We start from the raw sequence: 27,909 nt of genomic DNA, 5'->3' as shown, positions 1-27,909 counted from the left end.
GGTTGTTCAATTCTGCGCCGTACATACGATTGATATATGCACTATGTCCACCATCGGCAGTGAGCGTTCTGCCTTTGGATTGATTTGAACCTAAGCGTAGGCAAATGAAAACAAAATTGCCGCTTGTCTCACGCACCTCACTTACCGTACGCAAACTGGATATTAGCGTACCACCTGTTGTACGAAGTCACCAACTAGCTGACATATGGGGATAGCTAATTATCACAACATATCGGCGCGTCGCAAACTACCTATGAGCATGTATCTTGCCGGAGAATGTCGATACACAGTTAACTTCGTATGGCCTGGTGTGTAGCAACATATATAGGGAACACCTTAGCGCAGACTGAGCGAAGGCAGCATCAATATTCGTAGCTGAAGACAATTGCGACGGTAAACAGCATCACTGGCAAAAAAAGTACGATAATAAACGCCTAATGTCGACTGTGAGTAAACATACTAAAACCCAATAAATAGGACTATTCAATTAGCCAGCGCGGCCTTGTACAGAAAATTAGCGCGCCGTCGAAACAGCTGGAAGTTCGTCGGAGTCCAGTGCTGTGTGTAGCAATTCATTTCTATAGGTGAGCGGTACACGGTCTAATAACGAGCGAATGGAACGGTCAGTTTACCCTCCGTATAAATGCTACATGTTCTTGTTGCATAAAAAGCGCTTTCATCGATGGATCGAACGGACGAAATCGGCACGACTGTCTTGTGCAACGTCGTCTACCCCTGGGGACTTTTCCTGAAGTCAGCGTATACAAACGTATACGTACGAACAGCGCATATTTGGTGCAAGATTGTGTAATCTAGCTAAACTATATGCATGGAAGCAGAGTGACCTGAGACCTAACGAAAAGAAGCTAGCAGAACGAAAAGCACAGAAGAATATCGTTAGCATGGAAGTGTTATACTGAAGTCGACGGTTATGAAGTACATATTTTGATAATAGCCTATAAGAAAAAATGAAACGCGATGCCGCATAATATATATACACACACGTATACATATACCTTTAAGGAAAAAATGATGACGGTGTTACTAGTAATTAGTATGACGACAAAATAAAAGAAAATAAAACAAAAACCAAATAACTATGTATAACGAAGTTAGGGTAACAGGAAAAGACGACAAAAGGAGAAGTCGGAACGAAGGCAGGCAGGCAGGTAGGCAGGCAGGCAGGCGGGCAAACAGGATATCGAAATCGAAGCCAAGTAGAAAAAAGCCAGTGTTTAAACCAGTAGTTGGCTACACTATTCATATATATATATATATATATATATATATATATCTATATATATATATATATATATATATGTGTGTCGCAGTGCCTTCAAATCTCTATTTCCACGAACATATCCAACATAGCTCTCAGAACGGTTCAGGGCTCCAGCCACACTGATCACTTCCCGCTCTGGACCATACATACGATTCAACCATACGTACATATTTATAAAACGGTCTCTCGTGGACGATTTATATTCGCGTCAAATGCTGGATACTTCCCACACCGCTTCATTCATCTTTTCGTTGTTCTTGGATCAACTTCAAACTATCCGCCCACGTAGTTTGCAACCCCTACTCTGCTGTACTTCGGGACGAAGACGCTACGACAAGTAAAAAGGTAACGTAATAAAAACTCTTGGGCAAGTAGCACCCACGTATCCGTCGAACGGTGGAGCGCTGCTGGCCATCAGTTATTGGAACCAATGCATTCTAGCTTGGAAGCCGTGCGTTGATACGCTTCGTTTCGCGCTGAAAGCCAGCTAGCTGATCGAACGCCTAGCGGCACGATATCGGTCGTAAAATTCGAAATATAGAGAACCAACGCACTACACAATAGATTGGGCAGACATTGCGTCTATGCATAATTCGACACATTGGCTTTGTTAATTCTGACACTTTTCTACAGCATAAGCTCAAGAAGCTCAAAATGGAGTACGTTTAATAACCGGTACGCTTAGTTAATGATTTCATCTGTGGGACAGCTTCTTAGGAATATTTGCGGCTCCATCAGACTCCTGCCGAGGTATCGATTTGAAACGAACCATATCCTTCGTTATGTTCCAAATCCCGATTTGATGTCACTTCATCCAGCAGCAATTCAACGTAGGACGTGCATTTCCAGTTCCTTGGCGTTTCCGTCATTGCTAAGGCATATGCTAACGTCTCTTTCGCTGTTGCTCTGAAAGACGAATATTTATAAGGTTATAAGTCCGCACCTCAGAATGTTCCATTGCCTTCATAACAACGTAGACATTTTCGTTCAGCCTTTAAGTCGTACACAATTACCCTCAATGCAATGCATCGTCGAAGTTGCAAAAATGTTTATCTTCTACAGAGCTTGACGACAGTAATAACAGATGTCAGCTTTCTTTAACAGTAAATTTATCAAGCTTAGTAGTCTCTACTTTTAGCCACAAAAAACACGTTAAGATTTCAGTTTATGCAGTTGGATAGGAGTGTAATATATACGATTCAGCATAGATTTTAATTGTGAGTTGATGAGTTTTCACTCGAAGCAACAGTAGAATCATTTGTTCTTCTTGGTTATGAAGATCATCATGATCACTTGTAATTCCCGTTCGATATCATGCACAGTACGTTTTGCCAATGTAGGTACATGTGTATGCACTGACGAAGTCTTGGCCATGCTGTCATGGTATAGGGCACGCGCCGAGTGAGTGGGCCAAATATGGCAATTTCATCGAATGTATATATTATATATCACGATATAGATAGGCGCTAATACTGGTAAATATGGGAAAAATCACGATAACAGTAATACTGGAGATAGTTTCCCGTACCATGATTATCTATGGCGGTAATGAACACAATTTGACCGTAGCCACAATTGCCTCTATCTATTTTATAACAAACGCGTATGTAATGAAAATGATACAACCGGAACTGTCTCCTAATTAGTACGAAATTGAAATCGCATCGTTAATGATATGTGTTTTACTCATACGCTGCACTTATGATAGTAGGCACTGCACTATTTTTTGGTCGAAAAACGATTTGTAGGTACACGAAAAAAGACGCCTGATTGCCAACACAAAAATTAGGAAGCACACTTACCATTCACAAAAAAATTGTAATAGTGATAGCCAAAAAAAAAAAAAAAAAAGTAAATGAATGGAATCGTTACTGTGGATGGTAAGAAAACCGTCGACCTCGCATATGGGTCGCGATACGAAGGACGGACGTACTCGAGACAAAGACCGAGATCACGCATTTGGGCATTTTTCCCAATGGTCTAGACACTCAACGAGATGCTTAACAGATATATTATATAAAAATAGCAGAACTTCAAACTGAGAGAATATGCGCTGAGCGTGTACGTCTGTGTCTGTGCAATGGTTACGGCCGGCAAAGGGATACTATACTACTATGATGAGCGTTTTTTTAAATAAAGAAGAACACGATAGATACATATGTTGACATTTCTAAGTGTGCTTATCTTAGCTAGGCTATGTCATTCAACTTGGACACCTTTTTAGTTCTTTAGCTGAGAAATTTCAAAGATCCATAACATATCATTCGGTTATCGTCATCTTCTGGGGCAACTGGGTCAGGCGTTTGCCTCGTTAGGTACGAATGAAAAAATGATAAAAACATATTAGGGCATTTAATAGTAGAACCAGGTTCGAAAACAACAACCAATGTTGATCAGACATCGTAACTATGACATCGTATCTTTGATACATTCACCCTTTCGTCAGATTTATAGGTTTCAAAGCCCTAGGGTGTAAATACGCATACAAGCAAAACTTCATAAACAATTTAATTTAAAAATGGTTTGTATTTTTTATTGCGTCAATTCAAGCTACGCGAGCGTCAATCCGTTGACACGTAATCAAACTCAATGAAGAAGTGTGGTTAGCTGGATATGGTCAATCCAGCCTCGAAGATTTTCATCTTGGCTTTGTTTCAACTTAAAGGGTCAAGATATCAGGCTAAGGAGAAATTGTTCGGAAGCCACAATATCTTTGGTCGATTAGCATGCTGTACAAGTGGTATTAGAAGAAGAACTTTTTAATTCTAAGAAGTCTGTTCTATAATATTTCCTATTCTTCTTCTTCTGTAAATGTGCTATAAACGACTGTTTGATAAGATAAATGTTTTATCTAACATAGGCTTCTGTAAACCGTTACCATAGCGTTAATTCGCTCGTCAGCAGTAAAGGAATCGTACAAAATGTAGCCCGTGTGACGCCATTCTCTACAACAATCAAGGTGCTCATACCGCATAACCATATATATATATATATATATAATAGACCTCTATAGAAATCAGTTGTTTTGTTTTCAGTCCACTTTAATAACGTGTTGCTCTGGAGCAAAAGTCCGCTGGAAATAAATTGAACGTTCAGCTTTTTCGTAATTGTATTTATGTAGAGAACGTACTTCGCCTCATATATGTAGCCTTTGATGTCCGTAAAAATGTAAGTAATCAAAATTAAGCAGTTAAAATTTCAGGAATAAACATATATATGTATATGTATATAAGAAGGTAAAACTATACTTAATTAAGGTAATTCCATCACAAAGGTACAGTTGATTTTTTATACAAATTTGAGAACTTACGCCGATGAGAAACCTGGTGCGATTTGCGTAACCGAAATCCTTTCCTTTGATTAAATATTAAGAACTAAAGTTAACGTTGGGGGCAATTAGATAGTACTTTTCGTATTTACTGAACAAGGAAAAAAAGCAACAAGGATGAGTGAAAAAAGTCAGTGTTTTTCTTTCTTTTATACTTTCGTTTATGCCAAAGCTAGAATTTTAGAGGCAAACTGAAAACAAATTATGGTTTATAAAAGCCATTACACTGAGTTATATAACATTATTACCCTGGGGGTATATGGATCAGAGGGAGGATCAAGGCTGTACGGATCACCGCGTTTTGAGCCCATATGGAACCGGATGTTGTAAGTGCTAGTTTTACAGGGCACTAAAGTGGCCTCAAAGCACAAGCTTAGCTTGAGAACAATGTGTATATAAAATACGATATTGTAATTTTAGTGTACGACTTCATTGTACGACATGTCGTTGTTGTCAACAAAGCGTCAAATGAAGCTGTTTTTGAAAGAAGCTTTGATGAGCTCTTTGGCATAACGTAAAATAAGGCTACCGGCGTATGCATAGCGGCGCAGATCGCCATAATCATAAATGAAAGTTTATCATGGGTAATTTAACTTATCCATAAATGATTAGAGGGCATCAGCTTCGCTAGCTGTGATCACAAGTTTTCACAAAAAGAAAAGAATTCGACCCGCGAAATTGCTACCGGCCTATACAAATCAGTTTTTGGTCCATATAGGCCTGCCGTGTGCACCTGTATAAGCCGAAAATTTTGATGCTCTCAATTGCTAAGTTCTTAAAGGTAAATAACGGTGAGGCCATTTTGGCCACGCAATCGAAAAGATTTTTCGGCATAGGTAGAGAAGACTTCAGTGGATATATTCTTCCCTGTGCCATCGGTTGTTGTCAACGATAGCGTTGCCTATATCGCTCTACCTGTATCCATAAATGCTAAGCCTCGAATTATATTCGACTCGTAAACCAGATCCTTATCTTGGGATCGGCAGTCCACCCCAAACGGTGCCATATTTTTCGGTTTTATTTCAACACTGAATTAATGAATAATTGCGTTCTTCTGAAATGTTATGAAGCCACGTTGAAAATAAAAACGGGTGGCTTCCATGCGCCATTTCATTGATTGTTTCGTATAAACAAAGATGACTGTCAAGTGCACTGTAAAATTTAACCGGGGATCTATCAGCAGCACTGCAGTTAATGGTCTCTTGTTACTTGTTCTATTATAAATTCGATTTATATAATGCACCACGATGGGTGCCGAAATGCAGACGTGGTCTGGCATGCTTCAAGCCTGCGTAAAACAATCACCACACTACAAGTATTTAGCTACTTGAATAATGAAATACATGACTAACGTAAACTTGAAGTAAGTACTTGAGGAATTTACTTCACCTGAAGACAAAATTTGAAATCGTTCTATACCATAGTTCGAAACTAGAAGATAGACAAATTTTAAATTAAAATAATGAATTGTTCACTATCATCCGAAAATTAAAAAAACCCTCCTGTTTTCCCATCATCAGAAAGTAGACGAAAAAGTAAAAACATCTTTGATACGTCTGGTCAAAATTAATGATTTATTCCCAGTCTTTTAGACAGCCTGGTACGCAGGTAAACAAACGCACGAATGGAAGACCGAGCCGACCTGCCGAAGGCATCGTTGTCCAGTGGTCGGCTTCAATAATCAGAAAGTCAATTCAGACAAAACAAATGAAGACGAAATGATGGCTCACTCGTACGCATTCACTGGCTTCATTGGTTCTTATCGAAAGAAATCGATTCTTATCGCTCGGATAGATGTGCATAGACGAATACGATGAACATCCAGTGACAATGTGAAGCGAGAGAAAAGACACTCACTCAAGTGTTATTTTCGATAGGAAGACGCCGTGCGAAAATGTGGAATGGGGGATAGGAAAAGGGAAAAATATGCCTATCAAGAAACCGGGGAATCTGCACTGGTTTCCAAATTATGAGCGAGAAAAGAGTATGGAGATGTAGCTGCTCTTCGATGGCCGATTATACGCAGACTATGCAAGAAAAAGAGGCGTGGAGCGTGCGTATATGCATAGGCTCATGGACAAGCATTTTTATGTATGAGACAAAATATTCAATGCGTGACGCAGTTCCATGGTGCAATAACTAGTCATGAATCTTTTAAATATATATTTGTCCGTAACATATATATTTAAACAAAGAAAAAGACTAAACTAGATTTACAGGATGGAACACTTCCAATACAGCCAACCTTGCGTATTATCAAATAGAGGCCTCGGACGCGATATTCACTGGGTACTAGCCCCAGTGGTCTAAGTTGTCACGTTCCCAAATTGACAAATCACTGCACTCGATTCGCAAAACTTCTTGACAATGAGCCATGAGTTAGGGACGCAAGTTTCGAAATTACATCACTTAACAGGTAGCTCTTTCGCCAATAAGGTTGGCGAAGTTTATATGTTAAAGGGCCCAGTATACAACTGTTACATCGTCACTGTACTGTCTCTGCTATTGTACACACGGGAGAATCAAATCGTCTCCACGAAGCGGCACGCGTACAAGGTGGGCCTTATTCCCTAACCCCTACCGATAATATCTGCCCCTTGTCAAGTGCTTAAACACCTTACAGCACAGTTGAAAGACCGAACGAGTCAAAGTTACTAAAACACACGACATCTAATACACGTTACTCGATTAGCCTCAAATATAAAACCATAAGAAAGATATTTCTACATAGAAGTCCTAAATAATAATTATCTGTGATCCCTTTTTTACACCTGCCTTTTTCCTTATTTTCGCCCTTCCTTAGTTTGTACGCAGATTTTCTCAACTAGATCTCTTAATGATAACGTTGGTTATCGAAACGTAATGCGTACTCATATAGAAAACTATCCATGATACCTGTCTAAGGCCAATATTTTTACAGACAGTAAAGCAGTTAGCCAATCCCTACGACTGCTTCATCTTCCTCCAAATTTCTATCGTCTGCCGTGATGAGTCATAATGCGGGAATAGGTGTTGGAAAAGTGGATTGAGGATAGTATACGCAGGCATTACTTTTCGACTGCCTAAAAATATATCGCGTGCTATAGTGGTGCTACAAACGCTTAAGGATGATAGTAGCCGGTAGAGTGTTGGAGTGAAGAATTTTCTCAAATGTTCTCTTTTAAATCGGTCTGATTGTACGGTACTGCGATCAATTCCATTTCGTACGTGGGCGATGCGCGTTTGAGTGCGAACGCGTTCCTGTAACTGCAGTTTATTTTTGTAGACTGCTTTTACCAGCCCACCCGCTAGTGTTGTAGGTGCAATTTGGAAAGTGGCAGTCCCGATTAGCTCTACTTTCTATCGCTAAATCGATGACTTGGCGGGTCCGTGATTAAGTAAGTAGCTGCATGCGTGTAATTATGAATGTGAACACGTCAGCGCCACCGCTGTGCGTTTCCACAAGGGGCACACGATTGGCTGTTGGCTTCCGGGCTAATGAGACACGTAGTTCTTCTCTATGCTTCTTTAGATATAGCTCCTCGTTTTCCCTGTTTGGATCTTCTATGCAAACTTAATTTATGACACCACTTTGCTCCTCACCGAATGATTCCCATTTCACCGACACTGCAATATTCGCTATTTATGCCGTTCGATGACTACGTCCAAGTCATTGAGATTTTCCCAAATCTAAGTGATTGATACCCCTTTTGAGTTGCGACAGCCACTACCCGGAATTCCGCTCCGAGTCTACGTTACCTGTTAGCAAACTATCTGATCTCCATGCTCGGATTAACAATATTATTTCTCTTAGCTCCTCTCTTTGAGTTTCCTTCGTCCTCTGCCCCTGTCAGAAAGAAGACTGGCGATAGTCGGCGAAAGTAGACGCTAGTTAATCGAGATTAACTGGGGATTCATTTTGGCTATCCATGAGTTGAAAAGGCTTGCTTGCTTGCTTGCAAGTTGCTATATTTAAACCATGCGTTCATAAATAGAATACTCTGTGCTTAACTCCGGCAAACAAACTCGAGCTAGAAGCAGTACGTATTACAAGTAGGTGTAACAGAATGGAGAGACAACAGAAAGGAAACTATTGCTAGCAGTCCAATTAGTACACTTCGAAGTAATAGACAAATGACGGATGCCGGAGCTTCTGTCTGACCACGACGAAGACGACCGCGGCAGCCGAACAACATGTAATAATAATACCTTTCTTCGAAGGCTATCGGAAACCATAAAAAAAGAGAGAGAATTGAGGGGGTGACAGGAAGTGACGGGACACAGAACAAACGATATAAGGGCAGAGAGGGGTCAGGGTAACTCACGCCCGGCGATTTCTCGGGCTGGACCGAATTAAGGGCCACTTGACGAGTAATAAGCTGCTGAGAGACCAGTCATCTAGTAATAATTCCTCATGTGTCATAGATATGCCGCGATGGCCACTTTTATACGTTGGTAGCGATGGCATCAAAGGGATATATACATATATATTGAAGTGAGCCGTCATTAGCTGGCAGGAATATGGTCAGGCATGCAGCCGTACCGACGGTCGTAAATACACTTTGTTTGTCGTAGCAATGCTCGTAGTGACAACGGCTGTAGATGCAATACAATAGATAGGATAGATGCTAAGTTTCTAGTGGATTCCGATCAACAGAGTAGAAATGCATGTGCTTTTTATGACTCTCATCTGCAAGCCGGCACAAGCTGCAACGACGTACGAACTCACGCAGTGGAACCAATATCTCCAAAAAGTAGCATGCCATACATGCTGCTGTGTACAGTTACGCTAACGTTCAGGTGGCCTTGACCACAAGTCGGAAACAACAATCGAGAAGTTCTTTGACTCTCGGCAGAACTGGTCGTGATTTCCTTGGACCGGTTCTATATAGTGGCCTTTGTTGAAGGTGAACACGTTAACTTTCCATCCTTCCGCAGCACTCATACTGCCACCGCTCACCAAAGACTGCTTAGTTGATACACCGAACTGAAAATGATATTTTATCAAGTTTTATAGTTTGTCAATGTTAACTCCTACTCGCGGGCGGACTCTGGTATTGATGAGCACTTTGTCGGAACAACGACAGCAATTCATCTTTTTTGCTTGGTGCACTTAAGGAAACGGAAGTCAGGCTTTTACCGCATATAAGTTCGGACCACTGGAACTAGCATGGCGCACGAATCGACTCCAGATGCTGACCGACTTAGCACTTCTTTAGACGTTTGCCAGGAAGACGCTTAATTTTAGTTTGACCTCTAGTTAATCCAGCAATGCTCGTTTCATGTACACAAACAAATAAAACGTCTCCTCGTTCTCCCTGTAGCCGTAAAATAACTGTTCCAGTGAGCCCGCCTTTTCCGAGGGGAAGGAGCTTCGTTAAGGTTTTCCTGTGTCTCCTTTGCATCAGTCTTGAAGCCAAACACGGACCGCTTCTCGCAAATATTGACACGACCGCCTCACGACTTGGTTCAGTAACCATTTCCGTTTCTTCGCGAACCACTCGAATCCCCAACCGATCGGTTGGACCTCCTCTTGGCTCGAACGGCCCCAGATGGGGGCCATTCCTGACCTGCAGGCCGTCCGAGCAACTCTTTTGCGATTTCGGCCATATCGCCAGCTATCCCACTGCAGGCGCCAAAATAAAGTTAGCCAATTTAATTTCCTGACTGGCCGGCAGAGACGACGACGCAGCTCCCACCGACTCGTTCTGATATTCTATAACCGCAGATGTGTGTTTCTTTATAGATTCATATGTTTCTTTCGTTGTAATATGTACGTGTTTATAAAGTGTTCTAGAAATGTGTACTATCAAACGGTGTCATGACATAAAAAAACTTTTACAAAGTTTTCTTCAGCTTGCATTTAGTTGCAGATAGAACGAGGAAGATTAACTTTTGAAGGAAAATTAATTACACAATGCTAATGAACGTATAAGAATACAGTAAAAGCACAAGGTCAATACTGCAAAAGGCTTCAGACAGGCTCACATTTAATCACATAAAAGTGTTTTTGGAGGCCAAGGACATCAGCGGAGTCCATTAGCCACGACAAAGTGCAAGAAAGATGGTGCGAAAGTAATCAAGTGTGATACCATTTGAAGACATTGCAAATACTCAAATTAGTCTTCAGCAATTGTACATGCTCTCACTGAAGATGATCCGAATAGAAATGCTTGCGATAACATACTTGGAGAAAGATACTAGTTTCTGTTGGAAGCGATAAAGTTACCTACCGACATAACTGTAAATCCATATTTTACGTATAAACATGATGCGAATGTAAGAGAAATTAGTGCAACGTTTCAGGCAAAAAAATGATAAACTGGGCGACTTGGACAACACAAAAAGCGGTGCCGGTTACTTGAATTTGTTGTAAGGATCTATTTTTCCATGCATTGAAGAGGGCTTTGGTGAATGGCTAAATGGCTAGTTAATTGGTTTTATATCTAGCAGGAGTACCTGCACACTATTTGAAATATACGAGCATAGCTTAATGAGAACCTTCTGGATTAGTTGGGCTAGAACGACCCACTAAATACCCCGCCTGTTTCGCAGACCAACAGGCTCTGCTCCCTGGGGATATCTTAAAGATCATTGAATGACATGCTTATTGAAGTTGGTGATTTGTATGGTAATACACCTACGATAGGAGAAAAAGTTGTATATTTTACGTAGATTCTTATGCAACTTAAACAGTGATGATATGTAAAAGAAGACTGAAGTTATAATCATATTCAAGACCCTAACAGTTTTTAACTGTTGCTGCCATTTTGGATGCAGGCAGTTGGAGTATTAATTTGATATAATAATTGTATTGAAACTGGTAGACAAATGTTGGCATGCTGAAACACTAAGTTCTTGTTGCAACGCGGTTCGAGCCATAGCACCGTGGTATTGTGCCGATTTACTTGAGTACTGATAAGTTAATTGAATCTGTTGTGATGTTTTTCAAACGTCAAACGTTGGTGTTCTTACTTCCTGCAATACGACAAAACGCTCCTGGGCCACGACAGGAGTTGAGGTACCTAGAGGTCAATATGCATTATTATTATAATTCCAACGTCTCGCTTTGGGGTGAAATAGTTAAGTATTGGATGTTTCCTTCGTTTAAAGCAAATTTTGATATATTAAACTTTCAATAGTTTTCACGCTCACATAGAAATGGTTCTGTCACTGCATCGTACGAGTCAACGTTCAGATAATTTGCTACGTGATTTTAAAGTTCTCAACATTTAGAAATAATATTCAATCAGCAAATAACACAGAATATAACTTAAACAGGATTTTTTATAAAATTGTTGCCAAACATGCCCAAAAATCCTCCCCAACTGAATTTGTAGTGCAGGTGGAATACAACAATTGCTTTAAGATTTTTTCAGCTATGTAATAGTGCCAATTAATTGTTCAATATTCCAGGCGTTGTAAAAAGCATTCTACTTTTGATGCTAGCGTCTAAAGCTGAAGAATAAGGAACCTTTGTGTATTCCCAGCAGGTTCCGATGCACGTCAACCAAAATCTCGTGCATCGACGACGTGCAAACGACCGTAGACTGCATCGAATTATTCCAATCCCGATTTCTACCTACGACTACTATGGGTATTTTCAAATCACCTTCATTACAAATCATCAAGGATTGTTCCAGCCACCAGCGTAGTCTTCTTATTCATGCTTCTTATGCTTACGCAGTAAAATGCAGTACGTGGCGTTACACACCTGCTAAACCTTGAACAAATGGAAAAATAGGCCGACTGTGCATTTTTTTTTTCAAACAAATTCAACTTCTATAGGAAAATAAGCAGGAAGTTTTGGGCTTCGAGGGCAAATGCCTTTTACCGAGCATTGATCTCAAAAATAACGGTTAAAATTCACCAAAAAAACAGCGAAAATCAGCGACACTAGCCAATATATATATATAGTAAGTACTCAATCAAATAGACTTCAATAAATATGATCAAATAGTTTAGCTCTGATGGCCAACTGGCTAGCACTAAACAGAAATGTTTTTAAGCTGTTTTTGGCTTGTAAAAAGTGTACCATTTTACGTCGCATGTTGATAAATAAATCGGTAAACGTTTTCAATTAGCTAAGAAAAACGTGATACAGTTGCAATCATCACTATTTTGTGGCACCGCCCTTGCGATAACTGCCACCATTTTTTCTTAGGGCTTACTTGTGATACAGTTTTTCGCTGTCTCCTCTATAAATAAGTTCCGCTGCTCATCATTAATAATTTTTTCACGGAGATATGGTACATTTGTTATTTCCTGACCTTCCCGAACCCGTGATTTTTCAGGCGCTCTCTATAGAATTGGGAGCTTTCAAATAAGCAGGTCACGTTAGCACCTAAACGCCATTAGAGCATGTAAAATAGGGGTACACCGAGCTCTGTGACGAAATGCCCCATTGAACATGAAAGCGTGGTCAAGGAGCTATTTCCATTCCTGAGGTAACGTCTTGCTCTCGATGACCTTATCGTATTCCTACTGCTCTAGCTATTTCGTATGCGAAATGTATCATCGGAGTGCATTTCTCAAAAATCATAGACCCCATCATAATTGTGATGGACTGCTGATTTTTGGCACTACGCAGTGTTGGGAAAATCGTTTATCAGCACGTTTTTTCCGAGCACATGCAAATAAGATTCGTCTGAGAGAGAGGCCTTCTCTCGGTCCTCAACGATCCAATTCTTCACTCGGTTTATCCATTCGGTAGGCTAATTTGTTTCATTCAAGCACTCAGTTGTGATTTCTTGGAAGGCCTACTGCCTTTGAAATCAGGCTTTTTGTATCGGCAACTGTTACTGATACACTGAGTTAACGGTCCCTTAATCTATTCTGGAGGGCATCATACGAAACGAAATTATCTTTCTGGAGTTCGTAAATAATCATATGTTCCTCTCGGTTCTTAGCGCACCTTTTTCCATTTTCGCTGGCAATCTTATAGGACGATAACGGAAGCTTTTCCCTCAACTGCATAACACCGTTAGCGATTGCGTGCTGAGAAGTATGAAGCATTTCAGTAATTTTGCGTTGCGTAGCTTCGTTTCTACAAATCAATCTGCTAATTAGCGTTTTCTACCCCTTAGTGACATCTGTTCCTCTTTCCATCTCGATACGTTACGTACAGAAGCATGTAAAACCAGTCAAGCTCGCTTAGATACCACCAATTAGTTGTAGAGACAGAACGTCCCGGCTATACATAATACAGAATGTTATCTAAGTACAGCGAGCTATCACGTCTGCGACTACTCAAATATGTTATGTCAGATTTATATGTCGCTAGTCAGCAGTTTAACACAGTCGGCCTTGAAAATTGAAGCTATTTTTTATCTGAATCTGACCGTATTTACTTTTTTGACGCATTTTGGCTCCAACTGGAATACTCAACTAATTCGACTGAACAAAACACAGATCTTCCAGGTCAATTACGTTAACTAAAAAGTAGCATTTTTTATTACCCACTGTTATGCGATAATCAAAGCATAAAAGGAAAAGCTGAAAATATCTAAAGCAGATATTTTAATAGGCGCTTGATATGCGAACACTACTGGCCTCAAGTTATTTTTATAATATTTTTTTTATAGACGAAATATAGTCAAGAACGTATATCCCAACTCATGCTTTCTGTGGATCAGGCTGACCGTCCTAGATCTAGGCACGAGAATTAACAGATAAAAAGCCTCTTTTAGAAATCTTAGCTCGATTTAATGAATGTAAGCCTACTTGTCTTACAGTGCCGGGTCGAACTTAGCAGTTTAGCGAAAAGCCCCTTTGGTCCTTACCGTAATGTGGAAAACGCGTCAGTTTCGAACGGGCTTTAGATATTCAGATTACTGCTCAAATGGCAGTGTTCGTTGCAGTTTACGTCGCCTGGTATGAAAAAGATGAAAGATTAATGATTGATTTCGCTTAAATATTCTTTCGCCCCTGCAGGCGCAATCAGCGAGGGAAAACAGGATGGCTATAGCACCCACTATAGCCTTTTCATACGCGAACCTCCCAGGGTTGCAGCGGGCTCAGTGCGAGGGAATTAAGGTCCTAACTCGAACACGCGCCGCTGCAGTTATCCTGCCATCAAGTTTTCATGCTCGCGCTGGCCAGTTTCTGCTGCCGCCATTACCGTCGCTGGCGGGCCTTGTTTCTCGCTTGAGTTGGCTGCTTCGAAAGGTTATATACAGCCGAGACACAGCCAGGGATACGTGCGAGCTTAGGAGAAGGCGAGAAACGCAATGGGGTTATCGAGCAGACTTGGAATCCAACCGAATATCAATAGAGAACGATGCATAGCATCTCCCACAACGTCAGCAGCAACATTAGCAGCAGAAGTGCAGTCCTATGGTCAGAAACATGACTTCTGTGCTTCAAAACTATAGAACTATGTCGCTATACAGAACGCCGTGAAACGAAGCAGGCTTGACAACGCGTCGATTCACTATATAGAGGTCTATGCCTCTCCTGAATCCTGCATTTACTTCAATTAAGCCCCAGTATTTGAGGCATCCTTTTCGCTTTTCCCACTAACCTTGTGCGCCCTATCGACCCACAGCCCATCATATTCCCTTATTCGTGTTTTATTATATTCGTCGAAGAGGACGAGCCAAACCCATCTTTTCCCATGCTGATAGTGGTTGTCATCTCTTTTCTCTTTCTACCACCTTCTCTCTTCACCCGCGTCCCATTCCGTCATTGACACTCGAGTTGACGTCCTGCTGGACCACCTTCTAGAGACTATAGCTTCAGCCGTGGCCCGCAGAGCTAGGAGCCACCCAACCAAAAGGAAAATTAATTACTTTAAAGACCCTTTACCTTATATCTCATCCTACTCGGTGCGCCCAGGACTCCCAGCATTACCCGAACAACTTACCGTCACCGGCTTGGTTCTATCTTCTAGTGCCTTCTACCAGTGGAAGAACGAAGCCACATGGGGGTTTTCGACTGATCGGCTAGGGTCGAGTGGCTATACCTAGTCAAATTTCAGTACAAAAAGATCCTGGATAGTAACTTGGACTTTGTGTCAGCCGCTGACGAATGGCCGTAGTGTGCAGTAAAAGCACTCGAAAAACCAGAATCAGAACTAACTTCTACCTATTAATACTTGCTTTCATCGGTGCTTGTGCTTACAAACGATGGAAAAATTTTGTGCTATCACAAACTTTTTAATTTTTTCGATTTTTTATGGAAAAGGGTTGTCAGCATCGATATATAACAGCTGTTAAATGAACAGTGCGCCTGCGTCAAAGAGGATTAAAGAAAGAAAGTGAATAATTATTTAACCTTCCATAGCTATACGTAATTGGCCATGGGAACAAGCGGTAACTTAATTGGTGATGTACGTTCGCTTGTTTCAAACATCGGCGTAAAGCCAATAACTTACTATACTTTAAAATTGGCTTAAATTATTAGAGTAAGTATCTGAATTTTCGGTTATCCTCTTTCTGATGTTATATTCATTCAATAAGTTCATTCTCCGAAACACAAAACTAACCACGGACCCTATTACCACCAGTTAATCATTTTTGTCTTAAGTTCTTGAGGCGAAATAGAGAACTGTAGTACCCAGCATAAGTGTGACGATTCTAGAAGTACATTTGTCCGAAAATTGACTAAAGTATACGCATAAAAATAATGAGAACACCGAGAAACATAAGGCAATACAAAGTTGAGTCATATAACTAAAAGGTTACGATTACTAGAAACTTTTCGTGTTTTGTTGCTGTACTGAAAAAGCTCGGGATTCTCTTCATAATTTGCTTCAGTGAACGTCTGATAACTAGTGGGACGTCGTTTCTACGAACTATAGCCTCATACTTTTTTAGCTGGCTATTTTGTCTTCATTTAATCTGCTCTCTGTCAAAGTCACAGTTGACTAGGATCTCAGAGGAAAACCACAGCTCGTGAAACGGCTGTACTGCGCAGCTTACTTCGCTCTATTAACAATTTTCGTCGTTGTATTGCACCTGTCTGCAGGACTACTGATGTACCCGGCAAATTCGAAACGGCACTGCTGGGGCCGGTTCCGAGCGTTTGCTTGCCCCTAATAATTTGGCCATCGTCACGCCTCAGAGATTCTTCACTTTACAGTTCCCACACATTCCTTTTGCTGTTTAACCTAGTTACAAATACGGGTTAAGTAAAGTGTAACCAGAATACGGCTAGCTTACCTCTGACGAATAAAGATTCGTCCTGGAACAAGGCACTTTGTGCCAATATGGCGGAAAGTATCTAGGTTTTAGTTTTATTTCTTCAGTCAATTAGGATTGGCGATTAGGGTCGAACATTTCATGCAGCATAGGTGAAACTCAAAGGTCAACAAAAACAGATCGTTTTGTTATGAGTAGGCAATGTGACATACCTTCCGAGCACCTGAAACAGCTAAAATGTCACTAACAAAAAAACGATACGATTTTTATCATAGCATAGCTTATGAATCTACTTTTACCAGCTTTACCAGTTCGATAGCTAAAAAAGTAAATTCATTGACCCAGTTCTCCAGTAAGACGCTGCAAATCATCTCACGCAGTCCGTTTCGGGCTCTCGTGATGGAAGAGGTCACCCATCTCGTATTAACGTAAGTAGCTTAAGAAGTTGATCTAAAATGTATCGCATTGGGGTAGGCTGTCAAAGCGGGCGTCGAAAGAAACCAAAAGCGAAGGCTTAGGATCCTGCCAGCAATGCACAAATATTAAACAATTTGTGCCTACGGAAAAGTTCATTCTTCATCCCTAAAATGATAAGTATAAATAATAATGAAAAGGAATATTATTTACGGTGGCTGTCACCTTTGACTTCAGCTAGACTTCTGCTTTGAGCCATAATGTTTATGCATCAAGATACGCATCGTCCTAGTTTACCATTGGCGCTCTTTAATTTTTCTAACCAAAGAAATCAAGCACGATATATATATTTGGGAGGTCAACTGATTCATGAAACGTGTTGTTTGCTTATGTATATAAACACCTGTTTATGTTATTTGATTTCACCATGGCTGGAAGGCTGTGCTAGGCCGTAGCTCATTTTTTTTTATATACATTTATTCGTTCGTCAGCTATTTCGGTCTAACTGTTTAAGAAACATAACCACGAGGAGATTGGAAAAATGTGCCATTGTTAAAAACAAGCCAGTCACATTACCGGTAGTAAAATTTTAAGAAGTCATCTCGTGCACCTGTGCCCCTTAACGCGAGCAGATTTGTGCTAGACAAGCCACAATTAACGACATCACGACTGGACAGACGTAGCGTAGAATTAGTGGGGGAACTTCTGATAAACTGCCGGATAATTTCTAGAGTGACCTGTATATTTGTGCATTTTTCTGCTATTTCGTTTACTTACTCACATAATCGAGCTTTTCAGATAGATACAGCCGGGCCCTAGTCCCAGCCAAAGTTAGAGACAAGCGACAAGATTTAAAAGTACAATTAGAATAGATATTATGTCAACGGAAGAGAAATGCGTGCGCGTAGTAGCAGTAAATTATTACATAGAATGTTTATATTTGGTTACAATTAAACGATGTGTTGTGAACAATCAATTTACCAACTTGCAAAATCAAGAGGAGTGTCTGAAGAAAACATCCTATTTTTTTTTTTATCTAGACGCCCAAAATTATTTATTTCATTTGCCATGAACCTTTTACCCCCGACTGACATCACAAAGACTGGTAAATATGCTTACGAAGAGGCATACTAAAAAAAAAAAACCATGAACGGGCACTCGACAGTGACTTGTTTTATAGTCCCTAGATTTGGAAACCTATCTAATTGACACTAAGTGTCTCCCCGCTTTCATTGTAGCGGTTTCTAAAAAAACAAATTTCGAATCGACAAATCCACAACAGTCTGAATCAACGCCTCTTCGAAACCATTGACGAAAAAAGGCAGTCCGCCGATTCGAAGTTTGTTTGTTTGTTTCAGCGTTTTACGTACGATTCCGTACGACCTGTACGGAATATGTGAGCCATAAACGACTTGAAATAACGAACGATTCTACTCTTGACAGGCAAAAGTGCACAGATTTATGATGTTTTTTTTTCAAATATTATTTTATACGGTCGTTGTGCAATGTAGTATTGTGGTTTTTACCTTCATATTCGGGTATTTCAATTTTGTGAGGTACAAGCGGCCCACCCTCGACGATTTTGTCGTACCGCTTAGAAACTATATTTGCCCAAAGACCCTTTTAAAGAGATTTTAAATACAGTTAGATCGTACGCTGTTCCTTGATTGAGATGTGTTGTTGTTGTTGTTAGGAATCTATTTAATACGTTCATGGAGGTAGCATGATACTTTAGCGCAATGTATCTGCGATCAGTCTCAATTGTTCTGGCACAGCAAATAACGAAAAATTGCCTTAAGTATATGACGGGATCTAACCAGCGAAGCATGCAACTACTCATGATGCATTGTGGTGGTTCTGGGGGGTATTTGCTCCTTTTAGTCCTAAAAATAAATAAACGGATGGAGGACCGTAATTTCTAAGTAAGCAATATATTTTTAGAGTAATAAGCATACATCCCATAAATCCAATAAATGGTTGCCCCACAAACAGAAACGTATGAGTGAATGCCTTTAGAAGCCACAGCATAGCACCGGTCTGATGGCAACATCTACTGCCGAGGATTATAGAAGTTTTTAAAATTACGCCCATATTTAAGCTACCTAAAGTGAATAGGGTGTATGCTTGCTTAAGCGATATAGTTCATTTGGTAATTATACAATTGGGCGGTGTGAATATCTCTCCTACTGAAGTCTACATAAACTGCTAGAAGCGTTGAACTTAGCTGGGCATTGGGTACAAAAAACCTGTCTCTCGAAATATGTCTCTTTAAATTCTGTCACCCCTAAATGATTTCGCATTTATCACACGAAGCTGGACCTTGGTACCTCGGTGTGGCTAAACGATGCTTTAAGGAACTGGAAGCCGCGAAAACAGTAAGGCCGGGATCTCATTTTAAGTCAGATTAATCCCAATGAACTGTTTATGATCACATCTTTGGCTAAACGTTTTCGAACAGATCGAACTTTTCTTTAGTCATAAGTGTGATATTGTTGCCTGTTGAATAGACAACTTTAAAACGAAATTATCATAATAACATACAGAAATGTTTGATGCTATTCTACATTCGTGGTTAATTAGTGTTGCAGGTTAATCGAAGAAAGCAGGCTTTTATCAGATTCACTGTAACTTTGTGTAACTTAGCTGTCTAACACAGTACTAAAAACAATAAATATGGAAATAAAAAAAAAAATGGAAATAAAACTCAAACGTGGAGAACTTCGGTTGTTGTTGCTGCACATTCGTACAGCAGATCAGGAACGCCCTGCACATAGGTCTTTTTCATTTCGAATACCGTAAAGGCATATGACCTCCAATTAAACAACCTAACAACCCCATGTTATTTTAACTAGCTCCAATGCGTTGCACAATTGTAAAATACAACTTTTCGATTAAAGGTCAGCAATAGCACATAAAAGGACTCTATAGATATAGTTGCAAGCACTTTTTTTGATATATGAAGCTAGGACACCCGAGAAATTTGAGCCGTAACCATCAGAAACATAAGGGCAACTTACACCATTAGTGCTCCGGCCCCTCAAAAATAAAATTCCACTAAAAAATGTATAACTAAGAATTATACTTTTTTTTTTCTAACAGGACTTTTTAAATCTGGAACAATTAGTATACTTGTAGAAATCCTATGTTCAAATAACGTCTAGTAAAGGTTTTTATTCCTCTTAAAATAACAATAGTATAACACAAAAGTAAAACAGACAAGAACTTACACATAGTAAAGCAATTAAAATATACTGATCGAATTGATCATCTCTTGAGCGATGTTGTCTAAACATGTCACTTCATGTTTACGGGGCGTCTGCACATTTCGCCCTACATTTAATCCGACTTACTGACTAACTGGCATGTAAACAACGAGATTAACCGCGGTCAGGCCTTACAGCGCCACCTATCGAACAGATACGGCTAACGAAATTCGTCTCAGATCGTTGGTGACAATACGCTCGCTGGAAACCTATTGCACGTAACGTTGTAGAGCCAACTCTAGGCCTTCTATACGGTAACGTTAACGCCGGTGCCAGTTACCTAATATGCTCTATCGCTAACAATGTTAGTAAGGAAAAGGCTAACAGTTACAAGAAATGTACATACGTGCAACGTGGATAAATAATCAATATAGAGTAATAGAGTAATCAGCGATTAGTATTTTATTCGAACGTGTCCGTGATAAATGTTAGGATGTCAGAACGTAACGATAACCTTTTATTGCCTACGTTATAAATTGCCTCACAGCCGTATCATTCTTTCTAACAACAGTTCTGCAAGAGAGCCGACAGATGATTGCTACATGTCGACAATCCAATAACGCTAGTAGCATCCAGATTAATTAGCTATCTTGTGTCAAGAATGCTTACCAGAGATGTGGTTCAGTCTTTCTGAGCGAGCGGGCTAACGCCAAGTCACACCTACGAAAATGCCCCCTACGAGTTTCACTACGGAGCGGATAAAAGCCGTTCTTAGCTACGCACCATTTCTTGTGATGACGCTTCCTGTCCGTATTAAGTCGGACGGGCTTTCTCGTTCTACCTGTAAACAACCACATCATATTCGTCTATCATTTCAGTACTACGTGCCCGGCTCGAAACTGCATAGCTGTTATACAAAAATCTAGTTCTATTGTTGAAAGAGCGGGTCATCTCTAAAAATCCTCAAAGACAACACCGTTTATGTGACACGTGAAGACGCTAGGAGATTAAAGTTAACCAAGTCGGTTAGACCCAGTCACTTGTGTCCTCTAGCTATGTTGTAATATGAAAAAAGTTCATTCAATAATTACTTATTATAGGAACTTTACTGGAAGGATAGCAAACAATGTCTACATATTAATAACACGCTGTTAGAGCAATCTACATCAAAAGCATTTCTAAAAATGCATTTGTTAAGCAAATTAAGTAATGATAAGAGCAATTATAATTATGTATAGTGTACTAAACATTTATAATAATTGAGTACTTAGAATTCTTCCAAACAATATTCTTCCAGCTTTTCAGTACAATCTTCGACCCGCGCACGTTTATTCATCGTCTTTACCTTGTACTCACCTGTCGTCTGACTTCGAGCTCTCGGTTCAGTTAAGTGGGTAATTGACGAAAAGTTTTCTCAAGGCAATTTTCAGTCGTACCTAGCGTGGATATTCTCGCGAGTACTATTTGCGTATGTCTCTCTCGTACGTGTACGTGCTGCACAAGTTAAACTATGGTAAATTGACTTGAGTCCTACGGCTTATCTATCAGAAGTGAAACTTTCGCCTACATTGAAAACTGTCCAACGAAGCCTTTTATTGCTACTTTGCTTTTATAGACTCTAGCAGCGATGCAGTGTAGCATGCCGCAGGCTTTCGAATAATCCAAATCGAAAAGTTCGCCTTTGATAGGTGAGCTTTAAAGGTTTTCGGTGGCATTTGTGCTAGCAGACTGAATGTGGGAACATAATATCGTGAACGTAGCAAGCTATCCTTCGCAAAAGCATACGTGTAGCTGAATTGGACATGGTCTTAAATTCACAGCGACTGAGATGTTTGTCTGTGCAATTCATTCCAAGGCAAGTATATCTTTATCTTACCGTGTTTAAGATGATTTGGCCTATAGTAGCTACAAGCGAAGTGCCTGTGTATCTTCCAGATGGACGACGTTTAAGGATTTTTGATTGGACATCCTTTAATAAAAATGGCGCTGATGCTTGTCCAACAATCCTTCCCATGCTATAAGTACAGTAGCCGCCTGATTTTTAGGCCGAACATTGCGTGCTAGCAAGTAAGCATTCATCGGTGTGACTCTGAATGCAGTTTTTACGGATCCATAAGTAACCTGCCTCATACGTTGCATCTATGCAGTCGCGGTAAACGATCCTGCAGCTTCTGAAGGAATCTAGCGACGCGAACATAGTAAAGCATATTCTTGCCTAACTTAACACTGATGAGCTTTCTCACGAATCCTCACACTATACGTTAAACGAACAGCTTCTTTTCGAAAAAAGTAACATGAAGAGCAAACATAAGGGTAACTTATCATAAGATCTGACACGCACTGTCGTCTGCGAAGCAGATGACCATGTCATAATGTATTTGTTTATAAGGACTACTCGTATAATATAATATGTTTGGTATCATAATATTCGCCTGCATGTTTATATCCATCCGTTTCTATGTCTATGTCTAGAGCGAACACAATGACAAACAAATTGAAAATTTTCCTTGCATATTTATACCAATTCAATCGATCAAATGAGTCGAATCATGATTGATCGTTACACATTTCCAAAGCAAACCTTTTCTAATAGCGAGCCGTACCTCACGCGTGGCATGAGTGTAGTCTTCCGAATGCTAAAACGTGCAGATCATTTTTCTTACACGTGACTTAAGCACTCCCTTGCCTACTTGGTCCGCTCACGAAGAGGAATACGGGTCGCCAATGGACTCTCGGGATCGCATGTATATAAACATCACTCGCGCCAGCTTGACGGATCCTACTTGTTGCATTGTGTTCCACCGGTGGTAAACGCTACTCCATTTGTTTCTATTTTACGAAATGATTCTTGTCGTAAATGAGGCGGTACATGTACACAACGGTAAATACTAGTTATTTCCATTTTTTCATCTCGTTGGGTGGACCCGTGGCATTTTTTAGACGGATTCCGGATCCGTCGAGCGGGTCAATGCAGCGACAACGATGAAATGACCGCAGACCAAGTTGGGCAACGTTGTACGTCTACAACCGTTGCCCTCGGAAACATAGAAATGATGAGTAGTGCGTTATTATATCGGCACGGAATGAAATTAACTAAAGCAAGCGTAACAGATACTAAAGGAAGTACGTAATTATGTCTTGCACAAATCTCCCCTTTCTAGGATTTTTCAACAGAAATATGTATCATAAAACCGTGTTACAAATATTTTGAGTAATGTTTAATGATTACGTTAACTTTGTAAATGCATTGCGTTATTTACCATGGAGCTGAATTGTCGCAGTCAACGGGCAAATGGCTTACCGAAAGTCTTAAAAAAAGTAAATCGATCGCGGAAACATAACCTCGGAGTGCTTCGTACTGAAATGATTCTGTTTATGAATACGTAATCAAGTAATGATGTAAGTAACAACTTACTCTACGGCGTTATTATTACCTGTTACAGTGTGGGCAAAAAAATTTAATTACATAACAGTAAATAATAAGCCACTTCCTCTTGGTGCCCCGTTCATAGAGAGGAGTTGTATGTCTTTAATTTCGAATGCTTTTTTACCGGGTGGGACTTTGCTTCGGAAGGAAACCGCGTTTGAAACCAACCACTTAACTAGTTAAGAGGTCTAATGTAAACTTACAAATTAACTTTACTTAATTACATATGTTATGCTTTTGTATTTATGCGCTGTAGCTGACTGTATAATTTACGACGGCGGCCGAGCCCAACTTGAAGGGAACGCGGGAACCATTGTAATAAATTCGAATCTTTATTGATTGAAGTTTGAGCGGTATTTTTTCGTTTATATACTGAGCCTGCAGAGATTACCGCCTTAATGTAAAGTCCACAACAGTATGACGTATTTCGTCAGTACCCTCAAAGAAATCATGAGCCATATCTTAGAACGATTTGCAAAGTGTCATGTCTTAATTTATGATGAGATAGTTTCGCTAACCCAATTATGCCAATCAAAGAGTAAAATAGATCTCATTTTGAAACATCTATACAGCATAATGAAAGTGTGCCGAAAATGAAAATTTAAACCGTAATGAAAATTTATCTGTTAGGACCATGGAGTTATTGAATAAAGTATACTTCAGTTATAGCGACAACATAGTGCTACTAACCGTCTTTAGACAGCGATAGGAACTGAAGTGGCTAGAAATATTGGTGCGGGCCGTAACACTTAACCGCACTACTCACTTTTATGGGCCGACGTATGGTCTAAAGTCGCCACGCGTTCTCACACAATGCCAGAGACACTCGACGATTGTCGGCTGGCAGTTGCTCAGGGTTTGCTGGTCGAGCGCGTATATTTAATATTGTCAAGTCATCCTTGTAACTGCGGGACATGTTCCACCTGCTCAAAGTGGAGCTTTTTGTCGGCTGTTAGGATCGTGTTCGCTGATGCGCGCGCTTGAGCATCTCGACATCTTCGCCGATCGTCGAGTTAAAAAATCGCAGCTTCGGTAGCGATTTCCACCGCACTGAAAGGTACTACCATAGACCCTGAGCGTTACGGCTAGGCCGGCGATTTATCCATCTTGGAATTAATTAGCCTCGCGGCCCCGACGACACGCTCTAGCTGCTACCAAGGTATTGACGACGCATGAGTAAAATTTTTTATTCAGACAACACACATTCGTTTTTATATAGCAATAGCAAACTAAAAATATTATACTTAAGGACCTAAATAACGAACACTGATACGAGTTCTAGCAATTTATGTATATACACATACAAGGTGGGGCTAAATGTGGCAGTAAAGTGTTTTCCCGCAATTAATCGAACGTTTATTGAACGGCAAAGAAGCAAAATAAGCACTTCGTCATTCAAAAATCATATTTTCATTAAAGAAAATTAAGTTTCATAAAGGCCATATCAATTTGTATTTCATAACAGCCGTAGGGACTACATAGGTCGTTACATTTTGAGCATAAGTAAAATTGGATGCAGTCGATTCTTATGTTACAAAGGGATTGAAAAAAAGTAAGTCGCGTAAGGGTACAACAAGGGGCATTCTGTTTCCGTACTTACTACACCAATTGCTGTGGGGGGAAATAACGCACTGATTTGGCGACAGTACTTGGGCAGAAATTTCCACTCAACTAGCCAATGATATGATAAATGGTCGAAAACGTGACGAAAAATAGCTATAATTATAAAGTAGCACGTATTTTCAGAGATACCGGGCTTAATTAGTTGATTTGAATTAAGGAGACGTTCCTTCACGTCCATATGTCGTAACGTTCCCTAGATAGGTGATACTTTTCACGTAATCACGCATCCCCCAAAGAGATGATCCCCATAACCTCTTTCGATTTGTAGCGGTAGATGGTTACAGAATGGTACATGAGTCATTTGAGAGCTCAAGACTCTTTGAAATATATATATATATATATATAAAGTTATGTTTATCCTTCACTTACTTTTTATATATTTCATGGGCTCATTTTACCTGCAGGTATCGGCTATTTAAAACATTTGCTTATTTCTGATAGGATTTAGTGAAATGGAGGACATCTGGAATCAAACAGAGGAGGAACAAAAGTTCTAAAAGAACGATCCGAGTGAAACCCCGGTTGGGCTAATCAATCAGCGACTGTACCAGGTGCCGAATTGTTTTCTGTTTCGCCATGTCAGAGACAACCGGACAACTTTGCTAACTGATACCGCCCACGGAACAGCCACTAGGAGGCATACTGACGACATTTGCTTACGTGTCCCTAACAATATCAACAATCTGCTTCTTTTCCAATACATGACGTAGGCGTAGCCCTCTGGTGTCTGACAAATAATGACAAATGACCAAAACTGCTCTGTGCAGAAATACAGGATCATGTGTATCATGATACCACTCTGCCGTTTCGAAGAGTCCTGGTTTACGAGACGCCTCAGAACCTGGCGCCAAAACGATCATGATGGTTATCTAAGTCTCTTCGGATTTGATATGCAGGGTTTAGAGCAGAAAGCATTTCTAAGGGTAGACGCAGGCAATGGTTTCTAGTAGACTATTGGTATGCCGGAATTGGGAACGGATGACCGACGGAAACCACGTTAGCAAGCTTTGATTTAACTGAGGCTACTATCGCCCACGGTCCGCAATAATTGACAGTTATTCTTGCTTACGTGCCGTGTGCATACGGTCATGTGCAGAGAATCGATGTGGCCCAATTAGTTACTTAAGCTTTAGATCGCAGCTAGCTATATCGGAGTGAAGCGGCTGTATCAGTAACAATGCCGCCACTGAATCTCGTTACGCTGAATACGCATTCTGAGGGTACTGTCTTCAAACCCCGGTTTCTCTTAGCTCGAAGCCTTTTCCACAGTCGATGCCACCCTCAAGGCAGTTTCCATAGTACCTACATGTACCTTCGCCCCTAAGTTCCGGAATGCCCGAGAGGCTGTCTTCTACCAAGTTTTCTGTTTCTATTTCCAGGATTTTACTAGCACCATCATTATTGATATAACTACTGATGTTACTAGTTCTCCTTGTTGCCAAGCTAAACCGATCAATATGTTGAACTGACAAAGATGCCTCCACATGCAGCCACCATTTGTCTTCTAACTGTTGGCTTTACCAGTGTAGATGCTAAAGGGTCTTGATAGAAGGATCTGCTATGACGGGGAGTTCCCCTTTCAGAGGGTTGCTGCAATGATAACTACTGCTTTTTTCCTAACTCTGACTGTGGCTTAATCAGTTCGAGGGCGCAAGGCAAAGCGAACTTGCTACCACCCCAACTAACTACTACCGAGTCTAGGCTGCATACCTGTCGCACTTGTAAACTCACCGACCGTATCCTTTAACTTTCTACCTCCAATTTAAACCGCTGTTCCTTTTCGTTCTCATTACCTGGCCCTCTGTGTGTGCCACCTTAGCCCAGCAGTAGACTCACCCTAACCTCATGACTCGTCAACACCGTAATATTGGCTCTGTTGCGGCATACCGGTACAGCGGCAGCGGTGAAGCCGTATTCGCTAAAGCCGGCCACCGCGGGGTGTAAGATTACGTCAATCTGTCATGGTTCCTCAGCCGGCAACTTACACAGCTTCACTGCAGCCACGCCGCGCGCTTACTCGAACCCTGTGAGAGCGGAGCGCACGGCTGATTGTAACGGAGGTGTGTGATGGGCAACTGAGGACGTGAGACGGGAACCGCAAAGCTGGCAACCTTGAAAAATTTATGGCTGTATTCGGGCGGTTGACGGAAGACTAGTGGATACGGTGCAGATGGCATAATTTTTCTGTTTTAGTTTATAAACAGTGGTACCAGCATAAGCAGCGTTAATAGTCAATTTCGCTTTCAGTGCTCTAAGTAAGGGAATTGTTTTGTAAATTCAGAATGGGTCACATCAGCTAAGGTAAAAAAAGACTCGTCATGTTACTAGAATTCGTATAAACTACACGGCTCGACGAGTAGAATGAATGCTGTAAAAACATAAAAATAGATACACACCATATCATTGTTTTCAAAAAGAGCTCCATATGGATGAAGATATCCAACGGCGATTACTATTTACTGCCAATGAAATTATGAAATGTGTACTGTTAGGAGCAAGCGAACTTCCATCGG

At 40.5% G+C, this 27,909-nt stretch overlaps 1 long non-coding RNA gene across 1 annotated transcript; it reads right to left on the bottom strand.

The window, feature by feature from the left end:
- Nucleotides 1-6: 6 nt before the first annotated feature.
- Nucleotides 7-24,937, bottom strand: LOC111261485 (uncharacterized). Its single transcript, XR_015311518.1, has 4 exons — nucleotides 24,540-24,937; nucleotides 22,223-23,381; nucleotides 20,371-21,187; nucleotides 7-2,188 (listed from the first exon to the last, which is right to left on the bottom strand). It is a non-coding gene; the product is annotated as an uncharacterized LOC111261485 (long non-coding RNA).
- Between the last annotated feature and the right edge of the window lie 2,972 nt (nucleotides 24,938-27,909).

Source organism: Varroa jacobsoni, unplaced genomic scaffold, assembly GCF_002532875.2.
Source record: "Varroa jacobsoni isolate VJ856 unplaced genomic scaffold, vjacob_1.0 scaffold_562, whole genome shotgun sequence".
NCBI lineage: Eukaryota > Metazoa > Arthropoda > Arachnida > Mesostigmata > Varroidae > Varroa > Varroa jacobsoni.
This window is presented reverse-complemented; position numbering and strand designations above follow the sequence as displayed.